The sequence below is a fragment of the Bos mutus genome, unplaced genomic scaffold (genome assembly GCF_027580195.1).
Source record: "Bos mutus isolate GX-2022 unplaced genomic scaffold, NWIPB_WYAK_1.1 CTG206, whole genome shotgun sequence".
Classification (NCBI taxonomy): Eukaryota; Metazoa; Chordata; class Mammalia; order Artiodactyla; family Bovidae; genus Bos; species Bos mutus.
The window spans coordinates 43,987-68,514 of record NW_027219516.1 but is presented as its reverse complement, the minus strand read 5'-3'; the positions used below and the strand labels follow the sequence as shown (position 1 = coordinate 68,514).

Genomic DNA, 24,528 nt, shown 5'->3' with positions numbered 1-24,528 from the left:
GGAGGAGAAGGGGACGACAGAGGATGAGATGGCTGGATGGCATCACCGACTCGATGGACATGAGTTTGGGTAAACTCCGGGAGTTGGTGATGGACAGGGAGGCCTGGAGTGCTGCAGTTCTTGGGGTTGCAAAGAGTTGGACACAACTGAGTGACTGATCTGATCTGAACTGAACACGTCTAAAAGAAACAGATGTCAGTTTCAGTATTCTACTTAGAAATCTTAATCAAAGTACCTGTTTCTATTTTCCAGTTATTGTAGGTGATGGTATGGCCAGACCTTTCCAGGAAAGAAAACAGTTTCTTTGTAAGCCTTTAATTACAGACTCTTCAAAACCCTTCTAACTGCTATCAGTCTTCTGGCACCAAGCCAATGCCACATGCTTTAAATTTTTGTTAGGGAAGCACCTTTCCCCTTTTCCTCTGATTATCTTTTGCTACATGCATAAGACTACATTTTCTTGACTTAATCATTTTATTTATCCCAAAATTTTGTGGGCCAAGAATTCAAGCAGAGATTGACTGGATATTTCTTCTGCTTCAGATGTCATGGAATGAAGTCACTCTGTGCTATTGAACTGATAACTGGATGGCCCCTAGGATCCAGGACAACTTAATATACATGTGTGGTATCTCAGAAGTGCTGGCTGGAAGGGACCCATGGGGTTTCTCTCCCTATTTATTTAGAGGAAGGTCAGCTAGTTCTCTTCAGTAGAATAGTCAGACTTTTGACATGATAGTCAGGGATCCCACTGGATGACAGTAGATAGTGTCACACCAGTTAAGAACTTATCCCCAAACTAGCTTACTCCTATTTTCACCATCCTCTATTGCTCAAAGCAGTCAGATACACTGCCCAAGGTTGAGGAGGTGGAGAAATTGATGGCATCATGTGATTTGAAAGTGACAAAGTCACATCGTGTTTATAGAACATGGGATGAGTGGTGTTGTATTAATTTTTGAAAAATACAATCATCCACATATCTAAAGGGCATGTTCAGAGATTTTTTTGGGTTTCTTTTGCTTACATTTTTTTCAAATGTGTGCCATTTTCATTTTATGCAAATTACACTATAACTGATTTGGTTACAAGGCAGTTCAATTGACGTAGCTACAAGCCAGGATGACATCTGGAATCCTAAAGCTGAAGAATGAGCTCTAGAAGCATCAGTGAGTTAAAATATTTGGAGTAGACTTCAACAAAAGGCTAACATGATGGGGATGCATGTAGTATCTAACTTAATCTTCACAAGAATACCCTAAAATTAAATGAACAATTTTACATGAGACACTAAGTTTCTGTGAGGTGAAATAGTATTCCCAAAGTCCCATACCTGTTAAATGGGAGAAATAAGATGCTAACTCAGGTTTTTCTTGCTCTAAACCTTTCTTCTTTCCAATCCACTTTTCTTCCTTCTGACACACTGCTGTTCACCCAAAGGGCATAGCATACATTTCACCTCCTGATATCATGTATAACACGGAGGAAGACATCTATTTGGTTACATTTTATAGATTGGCTGGCTAGTGGATGGGACTGGGTCCTACAACTAAAAAGCTAGAGGGAGAATTTCAAAACAAAGCTTGCCAGCACCAGTGTCCTATTGTAGGATATCTCCCCAAAATGGCTGCTATCAACATCTATCTCCCCAAAGTGAGTCCCAACTGCTTCCTCCCTCTCTGGGAGACTCTCTCTAAGATCAGTAAGTAGGTCTGACTCAATCTCCTTTCAAGTTTCTGTCACTTTACTATTTGTAATTCACTGTCTTACAAGAAGTGACTATGACCTCACTTTACTGAAAAGGTCCATCTAGTCAAAGCTATGGTTTTTCCAGTAGTCATATATGGATGTGAGAGTTGGATATAAAGAAAGCTGAGTGCTGAATAACAGATACTTTTGAACCGTGGTGTTGGAGAAGACTCTTGAGAGTCTCTTGGACTGCAAGGATATCCAACTAGTCCATCCTAAAGGAAATCAGTCCTGAATATTCATTGGAAGGACTGATGCTGAAGCTGAAACTCCAGCACTTTGGCCACCTGATGCGAAGAACTGACTCATTGGAGAAGACTCTGATGCTGGGAAATATTGAAGGCGGGAGGAGAAGGGGATGGCAGATGATGAAATGGTTGGATGGCATCACTGATGCATTGGACATGAGTTTGGGTAGGCTCGGGGAGCTGGTGATGGATGTGCTGCAGTCCATAGGGTCACAAAGACTCAGACACGACTGAGGGACTGAACTGAAACCAAATGACCTCACTTACTTTTTTAAAATTGTTTAACTTTATTATAAGAATATGTGATCTCTGTAGGAAGGAACTTTTACATGATTTCCCCAGTATTTTTATTTTACTGTGTCCTCACTGATAGTATAGTTCCTGACATTAAATAGATACATTAAATTTAAAAAATAGATAAATGATCATTACATCTAAATTGGTGATAAAATTGTTTATGAATCTATCCAAACTCCAAGGCAGAATAAATTTAGTATTAAATAAAAGGAAAGAAAAGCTTTCTGTAGGTGGTTAGAAAGTACGTTCCAAATAGGAAAAGGAGTATGTCAAGGCTGTATATTGTCACCCTGCTTATTTAACTTATATGCAGAGTACATCATGAGAAATGCTGGACTGGAAGAAACACAAGCTGGAATCAAGATTGCCAGGAGAAATATCAATAATCTCAGATATGCAGATGACACCACCCTTATGGCAGAAAGTGAAGAGGAACTGAAAAGCCTCTTTTTGAAAGTGAAAGTGGAGAGTGAAAAAGTTGGCCTAAAGCTCAACATTCAGAAAATGAAGATCATGGCATCTGGTCCCATCACTTATTGGGAAATAGATGGGGAAACAGTGGAAACACTGTCAGACTTTATTTTTTTGGCTCCAAAATCATTGCAAATGGTGACTGCAGCCATGAAATTAAAAGACGCTTACTCCTTGAAAGGAAAGTTATGACCAACCTAGATAGCATATTCAAAAGCAGAGACATTACTTTGCCAACAAAGGTGCATCTAGTCAAGGCTATGGTTTTTCCTGTGGTCATGTATGGATGTGAGAGTTGGACTGTGAAGAAGGCTGAGTGCCAAAGAATTGATGCTTTTGAAGTGTGGTGTTGGAGAAGACTCTTGAGAGTCCCTTGGACTGCAAGGAGATCCAACCAGTCCATTCTGAAGGAGATCAGCCCTGGGATTTCTTTGGAAAGAATGATGGTAAAGCTGAAACTCCAGTACTTTGGCCACCTCATGCGAAGAGTTGACTCATTGGAAAAGACTCTGATGCTGGGAGGGATTGGGGGCAGGAGGAGAAGGGGACGACAGAGGATGAGATGGCTGGATGGCATCACTGACTTGATAGACGTGAGTCTGGGTGAACTCCGGGAGTTGGTGAGGGACAGGGAGGCCTGGCGTGCTGAGATTCATGGGGTCGCAAAGAGTGGACATGACTGAGTGACTGAACTGAACTGAACTGAACTGAGAAAGCATGTTTCTAAACAGTCTAAGTGGAGCAGAATAATTGGGCTGATCTTTTATTCTAAGTTCCAATAACTTCAAAATGATTCTAAAACTATTTTTTCCTTCATGTTATGCTTTATGATCCTGTCTACATGATTTGCCCCAACAGTATATTTACAAGTACATATACTTTTAAATCTTTGTGGAAAATCCCAGTGAATTTAATTAAGCATAAGTCAGTCTTGGATAATTCCAATTCTAAGACTCAATACAAGAAAAAAATAAAAAAGATTCAAGCATAAATGTGGTTAAAAGGAATAAAATGTCCTGATCTTTGCCCATATCAGGAAAAGTATCTTATCCTTATAAGAACTGATATAAAAATTTTAGGAGGTCCTTGGTTAGGCTTAAAGCATTGCATACAAAACACACAAATATTTCTCATGTCCCAAGTCAGGTAGTCTGGATGATCTAATGAAAATGGCTGAATAATTGGATGGTATCTTTCTATCTTGAAATTAGTAGGAAAAGAAGTAACTAGTGACACTTTTCCTGCAAATGGTTAGTTGCTCTTCCTGTTTTAAAAGAACATTTATTTGTCTTTGATAAATTATCCCAACCTAGAAAATTGTGTGTATATTTTGTGTGTGTGTGTGTGTGTGTGTGTGTGTGTGTACATGCAGCATGGAATTTCATTTAAAAATTTACAGTGCAAATAAAAACAATCTTCTTTTTTTTTAACATCTTTATTTTATTTTATTTTTTTAATTTTATTTTATTTTTAAACTTTACATTCTGAATAATCAGAAAATTCCATGAATAAAATGGACAATGGAATGAAGTAAAAATCAACCTCAAATAATAATGTGGTATTTTGCCATCTAGCATCTAACTTGATAAAAGAGGTATTTCAGGTCCTATGAGTGAGTTAAAAATAAAGTAAGAAGGTAAGACTAAAGAACTAGTGGGAAGTGGGCTTCCCCATTGTGAGGCTTTATTATGTAAGAAACTAAATTACTCTGAAATAAACTTAGATTCAATTCTAGCTTTATTACTTAAGAAAGTGCAATCTTTGGAAAAGTAGATGTTCTGAGCCTTAGTTTCTCCAACTGAAATGGGGACTACATATCTGGTTACTGTAAATTTTCACGTGACATATTGAATTGTGGGGGCATGTTCGCAGTCCCCTGTAGGGGTTTTAAGAAGTGGATGATATAATCAGAACAAGATCTAAAGAGGATTATATGAGCTTCTTCAAGAAAACAGTTTTCTGGAGGCCAGAATAAAAGTGGAAGGATGTAGGCAGGAGGCTGTTTCAGTGAGCCAGGAAGAAAACCTGTTGGGGAGTAAGTCTAGTAGGGAATGATCAAATTTGTGACATACTTTGGAAGTGAGACAACATGATTAAAATCATCAATAAACAATCTGAGAGTAATAAATCAGTGAAGAACACTCTGAGGTGTGTTGTTGTTGTTGTTGTTGTTGTTTTCTCAGCAATTAAAAGGAAGGTAGTACCATTTAATGTCTTATATTGTGGAAATTTTAAAATTTATTTTTTATACTAGGTTGATATCCAGTTGTAGATGTCCTAAACTGGAGATGCTGCCTACACAGATTTGGAAATAAGAGGGCAGATAGGTGCTTGAGATACAAAGTTAATTTGCTTCAGCATGTATTGGTCAGGAAAAGGAGGAATATCTAACTAAAGACGCTAAAGAGTCTCTATGTGGTTTGAGAAAATTCAGGATGGTAATGTTTTATTTATTTGAGCTACTCACAATAAATATGTAAATGAGTTAAAGTGGTCTCAATATTATACATTTGTGACTTTATATATGGTATACCTTTTTAAGGAGTTCCCTTCTCATCTTCTCCTCTTGTTTCAATTTTCCTTTAAAATTCACCTAATGTATTTGCTTCCTTTGGGAAACATTTTCCAATTTCAGTTTAATTAATGTATTCCTATTCTGTTACACTTAGCTTGTGTGAACATATACTCTTATAATGGTACTTATTATGTGGGTCTGGAATTTTCTGGTTCTGAGGGTAGGGAGCTATGCCTTATTCTACTTGGTAATCACAATATCTATATACTCCAACATATTCTTTTAATTGAATGGATGAAGAAATGAAATTTCTAATGCATTAGGTTTTCCCAAGTGGCTCAGTGCGTAAAGAATCCAACTACAATGCAGGAGATGCAGGCAGACACAAGTTCAATCCCCAGGTTAGGAAGATCCCTGGAGAAGGAAATGGCAACCCACTCCAGTGTTCTGTACCAGAGAATCCCATGGACAGAGGAGTCTGATGGGCAACAGTCCATAGGGTCACAAAGAGTTGCACATGGCTAAAGTGACAGCATGCAGAAATGCAATAATGCATTAATTTTTTTTCTCCTTGTTTTACAGGTAAACTTCTAATAGGTTAACTCAGCTCCTGTTCAGACTAGATGGAACCAAGGAATCCTCCTGGGCCTCACACAGAATCCAAAGAAGTGAAAATTTCTTTTTGTTTGTTCTTGTTCCTCTACATTTTGACGGTTGTGGGAAATCTGCTCATCATCACGACTATAGTAGGCAGTAAGACCCTGAACTCACCAGTGTACTTTTTCTTGCTTGTTTATCATTTACAGATTTAGTTTTTTGCTCTTCTATTTCCCCCAGATTTATTTCAGACTTGTTCTTTGGGAATAATACCATATCTTTCCAATCCTGTATTATCCAGCTGTTTACAGAGCACTTTTTTTGGTATATCAGAGATCATCCTTCTGCTAGTGATGGCCCATGACTGCTATGTGGCCATCTGTAAGCCATTGCATTATTTTGTGATCATGAGGCAGAGGGTGTGTATTTTACTGCTGGTGGTGTCCTGTGTTGGAGATTTTATGCACTCAGTAATTCAACTTGGCACTGTCTATGGACTCCCATTCTATGGCCCCAATGTCATTGATCACTTTATGTGTGACATGTTCCCTTTACTAAAACTCATCTGTACTGACACCTATGTCATTGGCATTTTGGTTGTGGCCAATGGAGAACTGATCTGCTCTATAGTGTTTCTGCTCCTACTCATCTCCTATGGAGTCATCCTGCACTCTCTGAAGAACTTGAGTCAGGAAGGGAGGCGGAAAGCCCTCCAGACATGTGGTTCCCACATCACTCTGGTTGTCTGCTTCTTTGTTCCCTGTATTTTCATGTATACAAGACCTGCTAAAACCTTCCCCATTGACAAATAATTGAGTGTGTTTTATTCAGTCATAACTCCCATGCTGAACCTGTTAATTTACAGTCTAAGAAATTCTAAGATGTCTAATGCTGTGAAGAAACTCTGCAGAAAAAAAAATCATATAAAGTGGTAAATCCAATATGACTAAGCTAATTTAGCATTAGAGCCAATCTTCTTGGATTATAGAAGTTTCCAAAGTGATACAAACTTCTTTTTCTTTAAAGGAGTTATGATATTTACAATTAAAGAATGGACTGTAAATTTACTCTGCTATTAACAGGTTTTTTTTTTTTTTTAGACTGTAAACTTTATAATGTCTGGTTTGGCTCTGCATCTAGAGAAGTAGCATGCATTTACAATAAACAGTCAATAAATCATATGCAATAAATTAGTCTATGGAATTTATATATATTTCCACTAATTTTTACTTAATTTCTGCTTTTACTTTTATTATTTTATCATTCTTAGTGTTATTGTTTGTCAGCAGTCTTGTATTTTTATGTTCATTTTTTTTATTTTGCTAGATAAAATATTTAATATTATGTAGACTATCCTTTTCAATCAATTTCATTTGTGTTAAAATGACATTTTAATGAAATCAGTTCAGTTCAGCTCATTTCAGTCCCTCAGTCCTGTCTGACTCTTTGCATCCCCATGGACTAGAGCACACCAGGCTCTCCTGTTCATCACCAACTCCTGGAGTTTACCCAAACTCATGTCCATTGAGTTGGTGATTCCATCCAACCATTTCATCCTCTGTCATCCCCTTCTCCTCCTGCCTCCAATCTTTCCCAGCATAGAGTCTTTTTCAAAATGAGTCAGCTTTTCTCATCAGGTGGCCAAAGTATTGGAGTTTCAGCTTCAGCATCAGTCCTTCCAATGAATATTAAGTACTGATTTCCTTTAGGACTGACTGACTGGTATCCTTGCAGTCCAAGGGACTCTCAAGAGTCTTTTCCAACACCACAGTCCAAAAGCATCAATTTTTCAGTGCTCAGCTTTCTTTATGGTCCAACTCTCACATCCATACATGACTACTGGAAAAATTATAGCTTTGGCTAGATATACCTTTGTTGTTATGCTGTCTATGTTGGTCATAGCTTTTCTTCCAAGGAGCTAGCATCTCTTGATTTTATGACTGTAGTCACCATCCGCAATGATTTTGGAGCCCAAGAGAATAAAGTCTATTACTGTTTCTGTTGTTTCCCCATCTATTTGTCATGAAGTGATGGGACTGAATGCCATGATCTTCATTTTTTGAAAGTTGAGTTTTAAGCCATCTTTTTCACTCTTCTCTTTCACTTTCCTCAAGAGTCTCTTTAGTTCCTTTTGCTTCCTGCCATAAGGGTGGTGTCATCTGCATATCTGAGGTTATTGATATTTCTTCCTGTAATCTTGATTCCAGCTTGTTCATCCAGCCCAGCATTTTGCATGATGTACCCTGCATATAAGTTAAATAAGTAGGGTGATATTTAATGGAACATTTTAGATTTTTAAGTAAGAAACAGAAAATATAATGGCTAATAGGAAATATTAAAAATAGAAACCATGTAAAAAGGAATGTGTAGAAAAAAACTCCTTTCCACACCAAACCAAATTCAGTTGTTCCAGATGCAGTCACTCTGTTCCTAGAATTCTTCAAGCAAAAACTTTTGAAAAAATAAATATATGTGCATATATGGATTTGTGATCATGTCTCTCTGTATACACATTGCATTTCACTAGTCCTTCTCCTCAAAATCTTTACATATCAGGCTAAATAGACTTAACTCATTCTGTTTCCTTATATTGTTTAAGGGTTATATGAATATACATTAAAACTAATGTATCTAGTTCTCTTCATATTTTCGTATTTTATCCCTATGATAAGCAATTCTACAATAAGTCTTTATGAAATTTTCTAAATGTGAAATCTTAGAAGTGGAATTGTTGAGTCAACCGGTATATATATTTAAAATATTGATGTTCATATTTATTGCCAAAATGACATATATGACCTTCAAATTCACTACTCCGCTAATTCTGGAATGTGTGTATTTGATCACATTGTTAACAATCAGTAATTGATAAGCATTGCTGGTATATGACAGTCTTAAAAATGCTATTGTGTTTCATTTTTATGCTTTAAATACAAATACATAGATTTAAATTTTGGCATCTCTTCACATCTTAAAATCATGGAAATTCCTTTTTGTGATTTGCTTGTGAATGGATTTCACATGTTTTATTTGACTGCTGATCTTTTTCCATACTGTTCTTATGATTTAATTAAATACCAAGGAAATTATCCCATTTACCATGTGTGTTGCATTATTATTTTTTCAGTTTATGCTTTGTTTGATTTGATTTATATCCATAGGGTGCAGAATATCCTAGGTCATGGAGAATTATATTGACATTTGTGTATTTAAATCTGTCAATATTTTAATTTCTTTTATGATTTGCTAAGAAAGAATTTCCCTATTACAATTTTAGCAAAATGTTCTCCCATATTTGTAGACCTTTAATTTTTAAGTCTTTAAAAATATATTTTATATGTAAATTTTGACCCATCTTCACTTTGGTATAAGATATTAAGTAGGGATTAAATTTTAATTGTTTTTGAAAATGACCATTTTTATGGATGTATTATATAGATATAGATGTATAGTATATAATATATAGATGTATAATAGAAAATCAATGTATAATAGATAATATAGATGTATATTTTCCCTCATTACTTGATATTCAAACTTTGTATTGTACAATATGCTATGTGTTTGGATAAAAAGACAGGGCTCTACTGACTTCCAGTGATCTCTTTCTCTCTCTTTTATTAATTGAAGGATAATGGCTTTGCAGAATTTTGTTGTTTTCTGTCAAACCTCAACCTGAATCAGCCATAGGTATACACATATCCCCTCCCTTGTGAACCTCCCTCCCATCTCCTGCCCCATCCCACCCCTCTAGGTTGATACAGAGCCCCTATTTGAGTTTCCTGAGTCATACAGCAAATTCCCATTGGCTATCTATTTTACATATGGTAATGTAAGTTTCCATGTTACTCTTTCCATACATCTCACCCTCTCCTTCCCTCTCCCCATGTCCATAAGTCTATTCTCTATGTCTGTTTCTCCACTGCTGCCCTGAAAATAAATTCTTCAATACCATTTTTCTAGATTCCATTTATATGCATTAGAATATGATATGTATCTTTCTCTTTCTGACTCACTTCACTGTGTATGATAGGTTCTACGTTCATCAGCCTCACTAGAGCTGACTCAAAGTTGTTCCTTTTGATGGCTGAGTATTATCCCATTGTGTATATGTACCTGACTTTTTTATCCATTCATCTGTCAATGGACATCTGTTGATGACATTGCCTCCAGGTTCTAGCTATGGTAAATTGTGCTGCAATGAACAGGGTCCTATGGTGGCTTCGGTCTAGTTTTTTAAAGAATCTCCATACTGTCTTTCCTAATGGCTGTATCAATTTACATTCCCACCAACAGTGCAGGAGTGCTCCATTTTCTCCACACCCTCTCCAGCATTTATTGTTTGTAGACTTTTTGATGACGGCCATTCTGACTGGTGTGAGGTGATATCTCATTGTAGTTTTGATTTGCATTTCTCTAATAATGAGCAATGATGAGTGCCTTTTCATGTGTTTGTTAGCCATCTATATGTCTTCTTTGGAGAAATGTCTGTTTAGGTCTTTTTCCCATATTTTCATTGGGTTGTTTGTTTTCTGGCATTGAGGTGTATGATCTGCTTGTATAGTTTGGAATTAATCCTTCATCAGTTGTTTCATTTGCAATTATTTTGTCCCATTCTGAGGGTAGTCTTTTCACCTTGCTTATAGTTTCCTTTACTGTGCCAAAACTTTTAAGTTTAATCAGGTCCCACTTGTTTACTTTTGCTTTTATTTCCATCACTCTTAGGGGTGGGTCATAGAGGATCTTGCTTTGACTTATGTCATTGAGTGTTCTGCCTATGTTTTCCTCTAAGAGTTGTATAGTTTCTGATCTTACATTTAGGTCTTTAATCCACTTTGAGTTCATATTTGTGTATGGTGTTAGGAAGTGTTCTAATTTCATTATTTTACATGTAGCTGTCCAGTTTTCCTGGCACCATTTATTGAAGAGGTTGTCTTTGCCCCATTGTATATTCTTGCCTCCTTTGTCAAACATAAGGTACCCATAGGAACATGGGTTTATTTCTATTTTGTTCCATTGGTCTATATTTCTGTTTTTGTGCCAGTATCATACTGTCTTGATGACTGTTGAGTTAAGTTCACTTCAGTTGCTCAGTCGTGTCTGACTCATTGCGACCCTTTGAACTACAGCATGCCAGGCATTCCTGTCCATCACCAACTCCCGGAGTTTACCCAAACTCATGTCCACTGAGTCGGTGATGCCATCCAACCATCTCATCCTCTGTCGTCCCCTTCTTCTCCTGCCTTTAATCTTTCCCAACATCAGGGTCTTTTAAATTGAGTCAGCTCTTCACATCAGGTGGCCAAGGTGTTGGAGTTTCAGCTTCAGCATCAGTCCTTCCAATGAACACCTAGGACTGATCTCCCTGAGGGGGGACTGGTTGTATCTCCTTGCAGTCCAAGGGACTCTCAAGAGTCTTTTCCAACACCACAGTTCAAAAGCATCAATTCTTTGGTACTCAGCTTTCTTCATAAGCCACATCTCACATCCATACATGACTACTGGAAAAACCATAGCCTTGACTAGACGGACCTTCCTTGACAAAGTAATGCCTCTGCTTTTTAATACGCTGTCTAGGTTGGTCATAACTTTCCTTCCAAGGAGTAAGTGTCTTAATTTCATGGCTGCAGTCACAATCTGCAGTGATTTTGGAGCCCAAAAACATAAAGTCAGCCACTGTTTCCACTGTTTCCTCATCTATTTGCCGTGAAGTGATGGGACCGATTACCATGATCTTCGTTTTTTGACTATTGAGTTTTAAACCAATGTTTTCACTCCCTTCCTTCACCCTCATCAAGAGGCTCTTTAGTTCCTCTTCACTTTCTGTCATTAGGGTGGTATCATCTGCTTATCTGAAGTTGTTGATATTTCTCCTGCCATTCTTGACTCTAGCTTGTAATTCATCCAGCCCAGCATTTCACATTATGTGCTCTGCATACAAGTTAAATAAATAGGGTGGCCATATACAGCCTTGATGAACCGCTTTCCCAATTTGGAGCCAGTCCATTGTTCCATGTCTGATTCTAATTATTGCTTCTTGCCTGCCTGCAGGTTTCTCAGGAGACAGGCAATGTGGTCTGGTACTCCCATCTCTTCAAAAATTTTCCATGTTGTGATCCACAAAATCGCAGATCCACAAATCATAGTCAATGAAGCAGAAGTAAATGTTTTTCTGGAACTCTCTTGCTATCCTTGAATAGTCCAGTGATGTTGTCAACTTAAACTCTGTTTCCTCCTCCTCTTTGAAACCCAATTTGTACATCTATAAGTTCTTGGTTTATATACTGCTGAAACCTAGCTTGAAGGATTTTGAGCACAAGCTTGTTAGCATGTGATGTGGGGATAAATTCAATTATGTAATACTATTTTGGGATATTTTCATGTTACAGAGGTACAGAATGAATTTACTTTCTCCCACATTAAGTATACCTAGAAATATTTTGAGTTCATCTATCTGAGGTTATTTTAAAAGGCAGATATTTCTAAATCTCATATAGTTTCAATTGATAATGTTCTCTAAAGATACTTAGTTATCTGTTAAAAAATCAGAAGGTGGTGTAGCATCTGAGAAACTTGATTGAATGGCTTTCAAGAACCCAAGGTAATACTGCTGTAAGCAATCTGTTACTTCAACTACTATTTTTCTGTTCACATGTGAGTTTTAGCATCCTAACATATGTTTGTTGATCATTTGGATTTATTTTTTGTGAACTGCTTGTTTATAATTTCTTTATTTTCTTTATATCATATTAGTTAATCTCTTAGAAATATTTATTTTAGATATTAACTCTGTGTATATCTTGTAAGATGTAATTAATTTCAACAAACTACTTTTGTCTACTGACATTGTGGTTCAGTTCAGTTCACTTTAGTCACTCAGTCCTGTTGGACTCTTTGTGACCCCATGGACTGCAGCATGCCAGGCTTCCTTGTCCATCACCAACTCGCAGAGCTTGCTCAAACTCATGTCCATTGAGTTGGTGATACCATTCAAGCATCTCATCCTCTGTCATCCCCTTCTCCTCCTGCCTTCGACTTTGCCTAGCATCAGGGTCTTTTCCAATGAATCATCTCTTTCCATCTGGTGGCCAAAGTATTGGAGCTTCAACTTCAGCATCAGTCCCTCCAGTGAATATTCAGGACTTATTTCCTTTAGGATTGACTGGTTTGATCTCCTTGCTGTCCAAGGGACTCTCAAGAGTCTTCTCCAACACCACAGTTCAAAATCATCAGTTCTTCAGCAAAGCTATGATCAACATAAAGAAATGAAATTGTCAAAGACATCTATTTGGGAATTCAGTGAGTGATTCAGATGGTTCTTCCACCCATTGAATGAAGAAAGTCATCTCCTTTATTAACTGGAAATATATATATGAAGTACTTCCCTGGTGGCTCAGTGGTAAAAAAATCCATCTGCCAATGCAGGATACTCGGGTTTGATTCCTGGATCCGGAAGATCCCTTGGTAAAGGAAATGGCAACCCACTCCAGTATTCAGGCCTGGAGAATCCCATGAAGAGAGGAGCCTGGTGGGCTACAGTTCATGGGATTGCAAAGTATTAGGCAAAACTTAGTGACTAAGCAACAAAACAGAATATGAAGTAAATCTTGGTGTACTTTATATTGAACCTTTATGTCTCAACTTTTATTTTTGTGTAAGTTATTAACTATATGTATAATTTAATTAGCTTCTAGATTGAAAACTAGTTGTGAATACTCATTTATTTAGTAATGTGTCCTTTTCCTACGTATGTCTCTAATCACTTGCCTCCTCATTAGTCATACTCATCTCTTATGGGGTCATTCTGCACTCCCTGAAGAATCTTAGTCAGGAAGAGAAGCTTAAAGCCTTATGAATCTGTGGCCCCCACATTACTCTGATGCTTTTCTTTATGCCCTATATTTGTATGTATGTGAGACCTCCTTCCATTTTACCCACTGGTAAGTCCTTGAGGGCTTTACACCATTGTCACCCCTATGTTGTACCCTCTAATCTGCACTCTGAGAAATGGTGAAATGAAAAAATGGCATGAGAAAGCTCTGGGCCACACAAAGATAATGAGGCAGCAAGGAAGTATATGACCTACTTTTAATGAAGAATTTCTGTTTCCAGGAAAACCACGTGTTATTATTTAACTGCAGTAAATTTCTCCTCAGGTTTAATAACTTGGGCATTGTTAAAATCTCTTATTATATGAATACCTTCAGGGATCAAAACATACTTTTAAGATTTTCATAATTTCTTAGTTCAAAACATATATTTTGTTTGAAATATGTTTTTAAGGTTATTGAAAGTCTTATGAAACTGTGTATAGTTTTTATGTAAAATATCTTTGTTGAGACCACAGATTTATGTTCTATGTCATGAGTTAAGCTATAGTTAATACTGTGAATTTATCTCAGTTAAAGATTTTTTTGTTTCTGACAAATAATGCAATCTTTCCAGAGTTAATAAGGCTCATTACAGATTTATTGTTGTTGTTGTTGCACCGAATAATGAAATACTTTATTCTACATCAAGGTATGTGGAAAATGAAGCTGAATTTGGAGCACATCAGAGATGAGGAATGATTCATATGTGGTGAGTGCAAAGCTCAATTGCAGAATAATTTCCTAGTATTACCAGATGCTCAATTAGCAATGCTTAATTGAAAGTTAAAAATCATTTGCCACACTAGAAGGTTAGAGTGAAATATGACAGAATTTAAATGTACAGATATAAATGTGACACCTACCAGTATTAAAAAAAAAAAAAAAAAGAGTTGGAAAGATCAAATACCAAGGAAGATCTCTGGCCACTGTTGTAGCCATACATTCCGGGAAATAAACTCACTCAGAATGACAATGAAGATAGTGGAGTGCAGTTTATTACACCGGCGGGCCCAAGGCAGAGTCTGCTCTTAGCCTAGGACCCCAACCAGTGTTTATGAAAATCTTTCTTTCTTTTTTCTTTTTTTTTTTTGTCTTTTTTTAAAATGTTATTTTATTTTTAAACTTTACATAATTGTATTAGTTTTGACAAATATCAAAATGAATCTGCCACAGGTATACATGTGTTCCCCATCCTGAACCCTCCTCCCTCCTCCTTCCCCATACCATCCCTCTGGGTCGTCCCAGTGCACTAGCCCCAAGCATCCAGTACCGTGCATCGAACCTGGACTGGCAACTCGATTCTTACATGATATTTTACATGTTTCAATGTCATTCTCCCAAATCTTCCCACCCTCTCCCTCTCCCACAGAGTCCATAAGACTGTTCTATACATCAGTGTCTCTTTTGCTGTCTCATACACCGGGTTATTGCTACCCTCTTTCTAAATTCCATATATATGCGTTAGTATACTGTATTTATGTTTTTCCTTCTGGCTTACTTCACTCTGTATAATAGGCTCCAGTTTCATCCACCTCATTAGAACTGATTCAAATGTATTCTTTTTAATGGCTGAGTAATACTCCACTGTGTATATGTACCATTGCTTTCTTATCCATTCATCTGCTGATGGACATCTAGGTTGCTTCCATGTCCTGGCTATTATAAACAGTGCTGCGATGAACATTGGGGTACACGTGTCTCTTTCCCTTCTGGTTTCCTCAGTGTGTGTGCCCAGCAGTGGGATTGCTGGATCATAAAGCAGTTCTATTTCCAGTTTTTTAAGGAATCTCCACACTGTTCTCCAGAGTGGCTGTACTAGTTTGCATTCCCACCAACAGTGTAAGAGGGTTCCCTTTTCTCCACACCCTCTCCAGCATTTATTATTTGTAGACTTTTGGATTGCAGCCATTCTGACTGGTGTGAAATGGTACCTCATAGTGGTTTTGATTTGCATTTCTCTGATAATGAGTGATGTTGAGCATCTTTTCATGTGTTTGTTAGCCATCTGTATGTCTTCTTTGGACAAATGTCTATTTAGTTCTTTGGCCCATTTTTTAATTGGGTCGTTTATTTTTCTGGAGTTGAGCTGTAGGAATTGCTTGTATATTTTTGAGATTAGTTGTTTGTCAGTTGCTTCATTTGCTATTATTTTCTCCCATTCTGAAGGCTGTCTTTTCACCTTGCTAATAGTTTCCTTTGATGTGCAGAAGCTTTTAAGGTTAATTAGGTCCCATTTGTTTATTTTTGATTTTATTTCCAGTATTATGGGAGGTGGGTCATAGAGGATCCTGCTGTGATGTATGTCAGAGAGTGTTTTGCCTATGTTCTCCTCTAGGAGTTTTATAGTTTCTGGTCTTATGTTTAGATCTTTAATCCATTTTGAGTTTATTTTTGTGTATGGTGTTAGAAAGTGGTCCAGTTTCATTCTTTTTACAAGTGGTTGACCAGATTTCCCAGCACCACTTGTTAAAGAGATTGTCTTTAATCCATTGTATATTCTTGCCTCCTTTGTCAAAGATAAGGTGTCCATATGTGCATGGATTTATCTCTGGGCTTTCTATTTTATTCCATTGATCTGTATTTCTGTCTTTGTGCCAGTACCATACTGTCTTGATAACTGTGGCTTTGTAGTAGAGCCTGAAGTCAGGTAGCTTGATTCCTCCAGTTCCATTCTTCTTTCTCAAGATCGCTTTGGCTATTTGAGGTTTTTTTGTATTTCCATACAAATTGTGAAATTATTTGTTCTAGCTCTGTGAAGAATACTGTTGGTAGCTTGATAGGGATTGCGTTGAATCTATAAATTGCTTTGGGTAGTATACTCATTTTCACTATATTGATTCTTCCAATCCATGAACATGGTATATTTCTCCATCTATTAGTGTCCTCTTTGATTTCTTTCACCAGTGTTTTATAGTTTTTTCTATATATAGGTCTTTAGTTTCTTTAGGTAGATATATTCCCAAGTATTTTATTCTTTCCGTTGCAATGGTGAATGGAATTGTTTCCTTAATTTCTCTTTCTTTTTCTCATTATTAGTGTATAGGAATGCAAGGGATTTGTGTGTGTTGATTTTATATCCTGAAACTTTACTATAGTCATTGATTATTTCTAGTAATTTTCTGGTGGAATCTTTAGGGTTTTCTATGTACAGGATCATGTCATCTGCAAATAGTGAGAGTTTTACTTCTTCTTTTTTCAATTTGGATTCCTTTTATTTCTTTTCTGCTCTGATTGCTGTGGCCAAAACTTCCAAAACTCTGTTGAACAGTAATGGTGAAAGTGGGCACCCTTGTCTTGTTCCTGACTTTAGAGGAAATGCTTTCAATTTTTCACCATTGAGGATAATGTTTGCTGTGGGTTTGTCATATATAGCTTTTATTATGTTGAGGTATGTTCCTTCTATTCCTGCTTTCTGGAGAGTTTTTTTATCATAAATGGATGTTGAATTTTGTCAAAGGCTTTCTCTGCATCTATTGAGATAATCATATGGTTTTTATTTTTCAATTTGTTAATGTGGTGTATTACATTGATTGATTTGTGGATATTGAAGAATCCTTGCATCCCTGGGATAAAGCCCACTTGATCATGGTGTATGATCTTTTTAATGTGTTGTTGGATTCTGATTGCTAGAATTTTGTTAAGGATTTTAAATCTTTCATACCCCATGTGTACGTGTCCAAACCCACCTCCCCAAATTCCTTGAGACTTATATAAACCAAGGAAAATACAATCCCAATAACCCCATCATTCACGTACTATGTGCTAATGTACTCAAACAATTAGCCAATAATTAATAAACCCAAGGTTACACTCCAATAGATACAGAAAAATTTATGGCCTGTCTGGAGGAAGGAGTGATTAGTGCATGTTTTCTCTTAGGTGATGAGTAACCTAGATACGATCTTCAAGGTTCCCCTGTCTGGAAGGGGTCTTATCCTTCTGTTGTTGTTTTCATAGGCACTAAACACAGAGTTCAGAGTCCATCAGAAAGGTGGCCAAGCATGATCAGCATGAACAGGCCTAAGATGGAGTCCATGCCCTATGAATTCCTTCTTCACCATAAGCACATTTTACCCAAAATCCAACTAGAAAGCCAGCCCGTTACTCTCTCTCTCTCTCTTTTTTTTTTTTTTTTGATTTATTTTGTTTAAGCAATCCATTGTATAGAAAAAAAAAATGATCAAATCTAGATATGAATTCAGTGACAAAAAGGGCATTTTTAAACTCACACTACAAAATAAACTGGTTTTCTCAAAAATTTCAAATCAATTTCAAAGTTATTTAGTTGATCTTGGATAACTTAAATGATAGAAAATAGTTTTTATACTTAATTTTTACATGCAAATATATGCCTACCAGAAAATTTATACTCATGACATCCAACATTGATAATTTCAGTAAAGGTATGGGCATTACATTTTGCAGAAAGCAGTGAAACATTGAGGTTGTAAGCTGTGGCACACTGAGATTTGTGACTTCCAGAGGAGATGATTTCGATCCAGGGTCCAGAGACAAGGCTTGACTTCTGGGAGCTTTTTGTGTAGCAAAATTTTATTAAAGTATAATAGAGATAGGGAAGGCTTCTGACAGGGACATCAGAAGGGGAGAGAAAGAGTGCCTCCTTGTTAATTTTTAGCAAGGCATTTTATGTCTGCTAGCAAGCTTCTAATCAGATAAAAGAAACACCTCAAGGCTGAGGAAGTTTCACCAGGCCCCTCTTCCACAATATGCATTTTTAAGATGGAATGGCACAAGGCGTGTCATCCCTGTCCATAAAATAATTGACATGAATTCTGGTTTGTTGAGCCATTATCACCCCCAAGGTTTGAGAAAAGAAAAAAGAAAAAGAAAAAACAAAACAAAACAAAAACAGTTAGCCTTAGGCAGAATCCATTGAAGAAAGGAAGATTCCAAAGTAAATACATAGTTTCATTACCATAGCTTAAGAAAAACATTTCTATAAGAAAAAAAAAAAAAAATTGGTTAGCTCAAGGTTTGAGAAAAGTTAAATTCAGGTGGAACCAGGTGTCCTCAAGAGAAAAGGGAAAAATGTCTTCCACTTGCATTTTATTTCCTCTTTCTGCTTGGGGACCTCTGGCCTGCCTACTTAGGCTGTTAACACTCTCAGTAGGAGTGGGGGAAAAAAATCACTGGCTATACACTACTATATACCCTTAATCAGTCTATAACTTTATCAGTCTATAGCCTTTATCAGTCTATAACTTCAACAATGATACAACTCCTGAATCAGATGGGAGCAGTAACATGAGTGAGTCATGTTGAATATTATCAGAGCGGGCTTTTAAGAAAAGCTCAAACATTTTCTGCAATGTTTCCTCCTTCATCATCCTCTGTCCACTCCCTTCCCCTCAGCAAACATACATAAACAAAATCAACTTGTCTACATTTGAGGTTTAGTGATTTTGTAACTTTTCTGAGCACTGAATAACATGAAAGTTTGGGTTCTCTGAATAATCAATGCTATTTTTCTTTTTGAATTTTCCTTTTTTTACAAATATGTGTTCCGTAAGCCCCCTGAGTAACTCATGGAAGTCTAGAGGAATAGGCTTCCAGCACTTCCTCTCTAAAAAAATAAATCTTTCTGAAGATTTTTTTTTTTAAATAAAGACTTAATTTTCATAAAAATATTCTTATTTGTTGTAGGTACTCATTTCCTAAATATAATTTCTCCCTCCTGATTTGAGGCTTCTTTTCTTTCATTTCCTATTTTTCTCCATCTTTATGCTTGTTTCTGGTCAAAATACATCCTATCACAAATGAATATTATACTTGTATGTAATAAAATGGATCATTCCTAAAGTGTATAGTTGTATTCTATGCCCAAGTAAGGGTTCGTGACTTATAGGCATACTATTTTTTTTTTTTTATCCTTGACTTTGTGTATAAATATTATTAACCTAAAAAATCCAAATGATTTTTTCTGATACAATGTTCATAGTAAAGTATTTAGAAACAGTAATAATAGTTAGCATTTATATAGCCTTTAACAAGTACTATGGAGACATCTAGGGATTTAACATTTAATAAAACAAACAGCCTTAAGAGGCAGACACTATTGGTATCCTCTGTTTCCATCAGATGAAATGATGTTGAGAGAGGTTTATTAAGTTGCCAAGGCCACCTGGATTGTACATAATGAAGTCAGGATTCCAACATAGGCAGCACAGCCCTTAAGCAAACATTACTCATCACTGTGCCATACTCTCTCTTCAAGGATATTTTGGATTTTAAATAGGAGCACACTGGATGAGAAATGTGTAGTAATTATTTGGTCCCCATAATTATCAAATCCCTTTATTGAGTGCTACCTAGCATTTTTAAAGTAACAATCACAAGCATGAAAAGTTTGGCTTAATTTTAAAAATTTGAAGAAAGAAAAAAGATGTCAGCAGAATAGCGTAAGGTGGAGTTGCACAAAGAGTATAACAGATAGACTGGGAAGGATTCTAAGATCATCTAGTTCAATTCCTTTATTTTCCAATGAGCAAACTGAGACAGACTTTCCATTACAGTTAGAAAAGGACTCAAACCCATGCCTTCTCATACTAAGCTCAGATTTTCCCCTTCAGTATGGTGCTTACTGAAGTCCTATTTTTTAGCACTCTCAGTACTTATGGACTAAAAGTCACTATCTAGCTCACCCCAAGAGTTTTGAAAAAAATATTATCTGCTGATCTGTTGGTGTAATAGTTGACAACAGCTGTGAGTTAGACAGCTGAAATATTTTCTGAAATATTGCTATGTACCATATGTGGGTTAATAGCCATGGGACAGGTAAAGATTAAATGAAAATTAATTAAGAGATAGAGGTTGACATATACATACTATTGATACCATGTATAAAATAGATAACTAATTAGAACCGACTGTATATCACAGGGAACTGTACTCAATGCTCTGTGGTGACCTAAGTGGCAAGGAAATTCATAAAAGATGAAATTTATGTATACATATACCAAAGAAAAAGTAAAGAGCCTCTTGATGAAAGTGAAAGAGGAGTGAAAATTTTGGCTTAAAACTCAGCATTCAGAAAACTAAGATCACAGCATCTGGTCCCATCACTTCATGGCAAATATATGGGGAAACAATGGAAACAGTGAAAGACTTTTTTTTTTTTTTTTTTTTGGGGCAGTCTCCAAAAATCACTGCAGATGGTGACTGCAGCCATGAAATTAAAAGATGCTTACTCCTTGGAAGTAAAGTTATGACCAACCTAGATGCCATATTCAAAAGCAGAGACATCACTTTTCCAACAAAGGTCTGTCTAGTCAAGGCTATGGTTTTTCCAGTGGTCATGTATGGATGTGAGAGTTGGACTATAAAGAAGGCTGAATGCCAAAGAAGTGATGCTTTTGAACTGTGGTGTTGGAGAAGACTCTTGAGAGTCTCTTGGACTGCAAGGAGATCCAACCAGTCCGTCCTAAAGGAGATCAGTCCTGGGTGTTCATTGGAAGCACTGATGTTGAAGCTGAAGCTCCAATACTTTGGCCACCTCATGCGAAGAGTTGACTCATTGGAAAAGACCCTGATGCTGGGAAATATTGAGGGCAGGAGGAGAAGGGGATGATAAAGGATGAGATGGTTGGATGGCATCACCATCTTGATGGACATGGGTTTGGGTGGACTCTGGGAGTTGGTGATGGACAGGAAGGCCTGGCGTGCTGCAGTTCATGGGGTCTCAAAGAGTCGGACATGACTGAGTGACTGAACTGGACTGAATTGGATAATGAGTCATGTTGAGCATCTTTTCATGCACTTATTAGCCATCTATATGTCTTCTTTGGAGAAATTTTAGTTTAGGATTTTTCCCACTTTTTGATTGAGTTGTTTGTTTTTCTGGTATTGAGTTGTATGAGCTGCTTGTATAGTTTGGCAATTAACCCTTTGTCAGTTGTTTCATTTGCTGTTATTTTCTCCCATTCTGAGTGTCGTCCTTCACCTTGCCTAGAGTTTCCTTTACTGTGCAAAAGCTTTTAAGTTTAATCAGGTCCCACTTGTTTACTTTTGTTTTTATGTCTGTTACTCTAGGAGGTGGATCATAGAGTATTTGTTTTGATTTATGTCATCAAGTGTTCTGCTCTATGTTTTCCTCTAAGAGTATTATAGTTTTTGGTCTTACATTTAGGTCTTTAATCTGTTTTGAGTTTATCTTTGTGTATGGTATTAGGAAGTGTTCTAACTTCATCTTTTTACATGTAGCTGTCCAGTTTTCCCAGCATCATTTATTGAAGAGGCTGTCTTTGCCCTATTGTATATTTTTGCCTCCTTTGTCAAGAATAAGTTACACATAGGTGCATGGTTTATTTCTGGCTTTTCTATCTTGTTCCATTGGCCTGTATATTTGTTTTTGTGCCAGTATCATACTGTCTTCATAACTGTAGCATTGTAATATAATCTGAAGTCAGGAAGGTTGCTTGCTTCATCTCCATTCTTACTTCTCAAGACTGCTTTAGCTGTTCAGGGTGGTTTGTGTTTCCATATGAATTGTGAAATCTTTTGTTCTAGTTCTGTGAAAAATGCCATTGGTAATTTGATAGGGATTGCATTAAATCTGTAGGTTGTATTTGGTAGTATAGTCATTTTCACAGTATTGATTCTTCCTAACCAGGAACATGGAATATCTCTCCAACCATTTAAGTCATCTTTGATTTCTTTCATCAGTGTCTTATAATTTTCTGTGTACAGTTATTTTTTCTCCTTAGGTAAGTTTATTCCTAGATACTTAATCCTTTTTGTTACAATGGTGAATGGTATCGATTCCTTAATTTCTCTTTCTGATTTTTCATTGTCAGTATATAGAAATACAAGTGATTTCTATGTATTGATTTTCTATCCTGTGACTTTCTAAATTCACTGATTAGCTCAAGTAACTTTCTGATACTACCTTTAGGGTTTTCTATGTACAGTATTGAGAGGGTAACAGGCAGAAAGGCCAGGAGTCTCCAAACAGAGGAAATAGGCTGCAAGTGTCAGACATTTTTTTTTTTTTCTCTCTCTCTTAAGCTTCAGGAGGAAACAAACAAGTGTTAGATTTTTCCCCCTTCTCTATACAAATTTAAAAATGGATTTCTCTTAAAATTCTGGGTTGCCATGACCACCCCTGCCTCCACCTAAACTTAACTTTTTTCATACCTTGGGCTAACCAATTTCTTTTTCTTATGGAAATGTTTGTCAAGCTATGTTAATGAACTATGTATTTACCCTAGACTCTGTCTTCAAGTCAGTTCAGCCTAAGACTCAGGTATAGATGTGAGAGTTGGACCGTAAAGAAAGCTGAGCACTGAAGAATTGATGCTTTTGAACTGTGGTGTTGGAGAAGACTCTTGAGAGTCCCTTGGACTGCAAGGAGATCCAACCAGTCCATCCTAAAGGAAATCAGTCCTGAATATTCACTGGATGCTGAAGCTAAAACTCAAATACTTTGGCTACTTGATGTGAAGAACTGACTTATTTGAAAAGATCCTGATGCTGGGAAAATTTCAAGGTGGGATGAGAAGGGGACGACAGAAGAATAGATTGTTGGATGGCATCACCAACTTGATGGGCATGAGTTTGAGCAAGCTCTGGGAGTTGGTGATGGACAGGGAAGCATAGCATACTGCATTCCATGGGGTCACAAAGAGTCGGACACGACTGAGCAACTGAACTGAACTGATTTGTGTACATACAAATGATTCATTTTGTTGTATGGCAGAAACTAATACAATATTGCAAAGCAACTATACTCCAATTAAAAAAAAAAAAGATTAAATGAAGAAAATTACAGTTCCTTAAAAATCTGTTAATCAAAGAGTCAGACCAAGTAATTACTGTAGGAAAAATATGCTATTTAATTATCTATATTTGGTACAGTTCTTTGATAGAACCAATGAGATTCATGAAAATCAAACAGCGTTTGAGACATTAAGGATTGAATATCTAATAGTGGACTATCATAATATTAAGGGAGTTACTCCAAAAGTTATTTTTGGTGTTACATAAGTCATATTGTAATGGTACTCACTAAGAACACTACCACCTCAAAGGACTGGGTTGTGGTTTGTTGTCAGTATGTCAGTTTTGTTGTTGCTCAGTTGCTGAGTCTGATTCTTTCCAGCCCCATGGGTTGCAGCACACCAAGCTTCCTTATTCTTCACTATAGTTGATTGTCATTACCAGAGAGGAAATTTCTGGGGAGCAGAGATCTTTCACCAGTTTGTCATTGATGGCTTTTGTGCCAAGAACTGACATAATTTCAATAAAGTTCTATTAAATGTATGCTTGCCTGTTAGGCCTTTGATTACTCCTCTCTGTAGAAGATGCTCTAAGACATAGAGATATAACCTCTTGAAACCCCAACAGAATCATCTGAAAAATAACAGAATTCCCAAATGAAGTCTTCATGGGCTCATTGAAAGAACTCAGTAGATATTTACTATATGTGTTTTATGTGCAAACCACCATAGAAGATATAATGATGAAGATGTGTTCCAAAATGTAACAGATATGTTTACAGTCCTGTTCACAATCTCAGTATAGGTCTGGTTCTCCTGAATTCTTATTTCTGAAACATTTGCTAAGTTGTGGCTGATTCTTTGTGAACCCATGGACTGTAGCCAGCTAGGCTCCTCTGTCCGTAGGATTTTCTGGGCGAGAATACTGGAGTGGGCTGTCATTTCCTTCTGCAGGGATCTTCCCAACCCAGGGATTGAGCCTGTCTCCTGTGTCTAGTGTATTGATAAGTGGACTCTTTAATACTGAGCCACCTACAGAAGACTAA

The 24,528-nt window shown here is 36.8% G+C and overlaps 1 pseudogene; it reads left to right on the top strand.

Moving 5' to 3' along the window:
- Nucleotides 1-1,623: 1,623 nt before the first annotated feature.
- LOC102285965 (olfactory receptor 4A47-like) lies at nt 1,624-6,812 on the top strand (annotated as a pseudogene).
- Nucleotides 6,813-24,528: the final 17,716 nt, after the last annotated feature.